The sequence below is a fragment of the Limulus polyphemus genome, unplaced genomic scaffold (assembly GCF_000517525.1).
Source record: "Limulus polyphemus unplaced genomic scaffold, Limulus_polyphemus-2.1.2 Scaffold249, whole genome shotgun sequence".
In the NCBI taxonomy this organism is placed as follows: Eukaryota; Metazoa; Arthropoda; class Merostomata; order Xiphosura; family Limulidae; genus Limulus; species Limulus polyphemus.
Window position 1 is genome coordinate 46,026 of NW_013665859.1, and position 6,196 is coordinate 52,221.

The 6,196-nt window shown below is 30.4% G+C and overlaps 1 protein-coding gene across 5 annotated transcripts in view; it reads right to left on the reverse strand.

Annotated features, from left to right (window-relative positions):
• The window catches only part of LOC106478782 (WAS/WASL-interacting protein family member 3-like), a 39,089-nt gene that overhangs the window by 24,261 nt on the left and 8,632 nt on the right, over positions 1 to 6,196 (reverse strand). For 4 of the 5 annotated variants that reach the window (XR_002609976.1, XM_022382430.1, XM_013939348.2 and 1 more), the window contains exons 1-2: positions 2,008 to 2,779; positions 794 to 897 (exon numbers count right to left, since the gene is read on the reverse strand). The gene's annotated coding sequence lies outside the window, so the exon portion shown is untranslated. Of the gene's footprint in view, positions 1 to 793; positions 898 to 2,007; positions 2,780 to 6,196 lie in introns of those variants that run through there. The other variant, XM_022382429.1, reaches the window with a different exon arrangement.

The window sequence follows — 6,196 nt, forward strand, 5'->3', positions numbered from 1 at the left end:
TTATAATTTCATTGTACAGGTCACTGGTTAGGCTACATTTGGAATACTGTGTTCAGTCTTGGGCTCCTTACCTTAAGAAAAACATTGAATTGTTGGAAAGGGTTCAGAGAAGGGTTACCAGAGGTTGAAATCTCTCATATTGTTTTCTCTTGAAATAAGAAGAGTTGGGGGGGGGGGGAAATCTGATTGAGGTTTTTAAGATTGTAAATGGAATTGATAGTGTTGGTGCATCACCTTTTTCATATTTAACAATGAGGATAGTAGGACTAGGGGATCCAAATATAAATTTTGGCAAGGTAGGAGTCATCTTCAGCTAAGACAGTTTCATTTTTGTAACAGATGTTTCACATTTAAGTGAGTTTAAGAAAAAGCTTGATAAGTATATGAATGATAAAGGCTGGCTTTAAGATTTTTCTTTTTTTTTTATATTTTAATTTAGTTTAGAGGATGGAACAATCAAGATGGACCAATAAGTCCCATGTTGTCCCAAAACATTATGTTAAGTTATACCAGGAATTGTTTTTTAAAAACAGGGTATGTGGTACATATAATATTACTTATAACTAACGAAAATGACTGAACAGTAGTATAGATTTTATGATGAGTATTTACTGGAATATATTATTAGTATACGATTACAGCAAGCTACAATATGTAAGCAACAAATGTACAATATTTTAAGAAAATGATTAAACAAAGAAGAAATTTAATGTCACAAACACATTTATAACAGACTGATATCTTGATCACACTTCTGTCATCAGATCTAGAAGCATTTAAAGTTTGTACTTACATTGTAAAATGTAAATGTTGTTCCTTATTCTAAACTTCTGAGTAGTGAAACACAGTTGGAAAGCAGATTCGCATACATTTCACTACCATCTTCAATCTTAGTAGCTGTACATAAACAAAAAATAGTTATGTTACAATATGGACCAGTTCAAAGTTTTATCTTAGTTCTTTTTAAACAGCCACTCTTAATACAAAAAGTATACAGCACATTGAGCCTGTCTCAAGGTCTAATCAACTGGTTAAAGTTTGCCATTTGACAATCTTACTAAATTTGTGTTATATGTGGCACACCTTCTTAAGATAAGAAACTTAGATCAAATAAGTATGAAGTATGTAATACTTATATCAGAAATAAATTGTAATAATATAAATCTGGGTGTGATATCAGTAAGGATGTAATAATGAAATAAAAAATATTTAGTAAAATGAGTAGTATGAATTAAAATAAGTTTTATTCACTCATATCCTGAGAAAGTGAGTTTTACATTTTCACACAGTAAGTAAAATTTCATGTGGTTTGTCAAACCATGATGTAAAAGTAAATGTCCAAATGTTACTTTGAAACTAATTTTTTTACTATATAACTGATTTTACTCTTTACTAAATGCTTACAAAATATTTTATAAGATTTTGCTTGTACAATGCTTATCTTGATGATGAATAAAATCTAACCATTTTATAAAACTATAATACAAACTATTAAGAAATTAACAATGTTTTAAACATCAACTTTAATGTTTTTTTTGAAAAACATGCTGTTAGTTTCATGGGAAATGTGGAACTAGGTGTTTCAAAATTTATAAGTAATAACATAAGCAATAATATTCTTGAAAACCTCATTCTTTTTTTTTTTAAGAACATGCCAGTGTCTCATTAGAAAATCACACATTTTTTTTAAATTTTGATTAAAAACAAGATTTTGACAAGATCAACCTGTTTAGCTTTAAAGATGTATGACTTAATCTCAAATTTACATTACTTTATACATACAACATAAAATGAATTTCTGGTATATCTCCATCTGTTTATATGAAATACAAGAAACTTTAAATAAATCAAGGTAAGATAAATAATATGATCCCATTTCATGCACATATATTGAACTTGAAGCTTTCAACATTTTAATATCTCTATAACTGCTTATAAAAATTAGAATTAAAGACATTGTTTTAAATTCAAGGAATTTTTTCAATCACGCAAAAATTAAAACCTTACCATGGAACTTCAATATTAGTGAAAGGCCTCATCGGCACTGAACGTGGCAGATGTACATTGACATATTACATCATTGCTTTAGTTTTAGTCATAACTTCTTAAAATGAATATATACTGAAGTTATCTGAATTTTAGTGGTGATGATAATGTATTACATTGATATCTGAATGGAATGAAATGTTAAATTTCTAATAACTGTAACTGGAAAATTGAATAGTAAATGCTTCACCAATACTGCACTTAATCGTATTATTTATTTTCTCTGCAGCAGTTATTACAAGCTTCATGTTAATATGTTTAAGTAGCTAATCCCACCAGAAACTACTTTAACTAGTGCGTTTATTAAAGCAAGCATATAAGGTTGCATTTCCTAACCGATTTTTCCCTGAAGTCACTAGTAACATCACTATCAGGGCTGTTCAGGTTTGCTGTGATATGACATAGTACTAGTAGTCTGAGCGCTATTTCGTGAACAACAGTCGTAACCACTATCGATTTTATTCTTAAGTTACTTACAAATCAAAATTAGGGTAACTACTGGTAACACAATATTATTCATTTATTCTAAACACCGATTATATAATATTTTATCTGAATTAAGTTTTAGTATCACTCTGAACGGGCAAAATCAACAAGCCATTCTTGCTTTTGAAGCGGGTAAATCAACCACAACAAGAGAAAATTATATTAGTAATTCTTAAAACGTGAGAGTGCCACCAAACACAAACATCTAATATTAATATGTCCTACTCAATCTATACTTATATGTGCGTGTACCGTGTATTTTCAATATTAAGGTGTTTTACAGTAACCTGCAATGTTGGTAGCGCCCTCTTCAAACAAAGGACTGTGATGATTACAGATTTTTATTAATTATTATTGCTGCGTAATACCTAAAATATGGCTAACTAAATTGTTCAACTGTTTTAATGTTTTGTGTAAATTAATAAAACAAATACTTTCAACAAGGTATGTGGGTAAACTATACTTCTGTATCATAAAAAATATTTAGTTTACATTAAAATGCTTATTTTAATGTTACTGGGGATCAAATGTTTGATTAAAACGTTACAGTATTTCAGAACATATTATTTTCCAAAGAAAATGCGACAGAGATTTTGTTTGTAAAATCAAGTAATAGGGAACATCTTTGAAACAATATTTTGATTTTTAAAATGCGTCAAAAGTACTTCGTTAATTACTTGAATTGTAATTTTCTTTACTTGGAAATTATAAAATAAATTATATATATATATGTAAATTAGTTTTGGTTCACCAGGAAAAGCTTTTTGTAATTAAACGTTATATTAAGTTTAGTTGCGTGCTTACTAATCTTGAAGTTGCGAGATAGAACTATACATTTAGCTTATCTTCGGTTATAAATACTAGAGTAAGTGGCCTGGTAGATCACGGAATTGAAACTCATCCCGAGCATGCTCACCATTTCAGCTGTGGGGGCGTTATAAAGTGACAGTCAATTTTACTATTCGTTGGAGTTGGATAGTGTTGACTAGCTGCCTTTCTAGTCTGTCACTTCAAAATTAGGGATTGCTAAAGCAAGTAATCCTCACAGAGCTTTGTGCGAAATTCAACAAACAGACAAATAAAACTACCAGAGTTCGCACTAAGACTTAATATTTAGCAAAAACGCCTCGCGCCACTGCCATTTCTGAATTTATTTCGTATATATATTTGTTTAAAATGTATATGTTTTGCTTTTGGTCTGTTATTTGCTTTGTTGTTTTTGTTTTCTTCTTACAGAGGGTTGTAAACAATATTTAGTAATAACTTACATATCTAGTCACCTTACCCCTGACTATACAGGGTAAAGAAGCGGTCTTCTTATTGCATTCCAGTTGATGCTTAGTAATTTTCAAATGTATACTACACTTAAAGCTGGCCCCTTCTAAAAATATTACAATATAAGACTTTCCAGTGCAAATTTCTGTTATTCAGTGATAACAAAAGCATGCATGTATTGTTCAACCGTATGAGTAAAGGGAAAGTGTGATGTGATATCTGTAGAGAAAAACAAAAAAGATACCAGATTACTTCGCGTCCACCTATCAATTGCATACCTGAGGAAGGAAAATGATAAACAGCTTGTTACCGGAAGTAACCCAAAAACACAGCGTCTGATTGCAGCTAAAGTAAGAACTTTTGGAACTCTAAGCCAATATAGTTCATACAGATTTAGGTAGGCAAAAGCGTACAAGACGTTCTCAAAGAACATAAGTGAAGGAAAACCAACTCTCGAAACTGTATGAGTTATACATGACGTGTGACAAATAAAAGTAAGTCATCACAGTGGGCAAAGCATGGGTGTAAAAATAAATAAGAAGCCCAATCTGTCATTCGATTTACCACATTTGAGGGTCAGAAACAAATTCTGGGTGTTTTATTAACGTCCTAAGTAGTTAGGGCTGCACTTCACCTCCCAAAGGATGCTGCCTCACGCTGATTGGCTACCTCAGGGAGTAAGGGAAGGAGGAAACCGTCAAAGATGAAGACGTCATAATTCCAAAAGTTGCCACCAGATAACGTGTCTTTAGGGACGTGTTGCTAAGCCGCCATGATAGGCGGCCATAATGGATAGTTACGTAATAGTATCACAAACTAAAGAATGCGTTTCTAGGCAGCCATGACTCATACAATACCTGTCTCAATATGAATATGATTAATCATTAATTCGATAATTAATTAAATAATTTATAATTAAGTTGTCATAAAAGAAGTATGCTTAAGATGAATTCATTAGTTAATTAATTCATCCTAAATAGTACAATACATTTTGTTATAATTTAATTAGTCCTACAATGACAATACAATAATTAAAACTTACTCAGTCAAGTGATTAAAAATGTTCAGGACTAATTTATCAGTTAATTATATTTCTTGTCCTAAAAGGACTATATCTTAGTCAATCTGATGCATACAATACATGACTGTAGGTTTAGATCGACCTAAAAAGGGAAATATCATACAATAATTAAAACTTATACTTTAACTAATTTGACTTTATACAGCATTTTACATCATAAGTAAACCATTTATTATACAATAACACATTTACTAATTTGACTTTATATGACATTTTACATCGTCAATAAAACGTTTATTATGCAATAACACTTTTACGAATTTGACTTTATACAGCAAAATAATTTACTTTATTTTATAAGAGTTTTTACAAAGGCAGAATTTCACATATATATCTACTTAATAACCATTATTTCAATGGCTGTCTGTAGGCAGTACATTTTTCTCTGACTTTTACAGGTATCTGCTAAACATCCTCACATGGAAGATGGAGATTTTTTTAGTTAGAGAGACTGCGAGAAAGAGGGTTAAAAAGTATAACACAGCATCTACTACATACAGTATATCTTTTAATCCTAAAACACATTGACTCACAAATATTATGGACACACTTAATAAGAACATTTAAAACATACTGGATGATACCACCAATCATTTAGACAGTAGAGGTAAAGTAAGAGTATATGTTTATTCAAACCGTATGGATAAATCGATAAGCACATGCCTACAAAATTAGGATCTTTTCACACATGAAATGATTTTAACCACCATAGATATAGTAAATCAGAGTAAAAAAGATATACCACTATATGACTCATTCAGAATTGAAGTTACTCCGTTAGAATTACCAGTAGGCAGTGCCATATATACATTATCAAATATTAGTCTTGATCGATTTAAGAAATAATCAGTTATTGCTATAAATAATAACGGTGAATATTGTTGTGCAAAGCTATAGTAATAGTCTTAACATCACTCATAAAAGATCCAAACTATAATTATATTAGTGATTAACGTAAACCACTACTGACGTAAGCCACTACGCAGGAAGGAACAAGGGACTCACTTGACTCCCTCCCCCAATTTTCAAAAAGAAAAAATTACTGTATACGTAAAATTCTTCTTCTATGTTATTGGAAAATCATAAGGTATTTGTAATTACAGAGGTATTAACAATAATATGATTAGCATCTAAATTATTTTTATTTCTCCTTGTTACAGTAATTTAGAAGATATTCTAATCAAATCATAGTTTTATATTTATTCAGCCCATGCCAAAAAAATAGCGACTTCTAGTCTTCCATAGAAGAAAACTATTTCGATTTCATAATTTTTTCAAACTTGGTTTTTATAGTAGACTTTGAGTTGT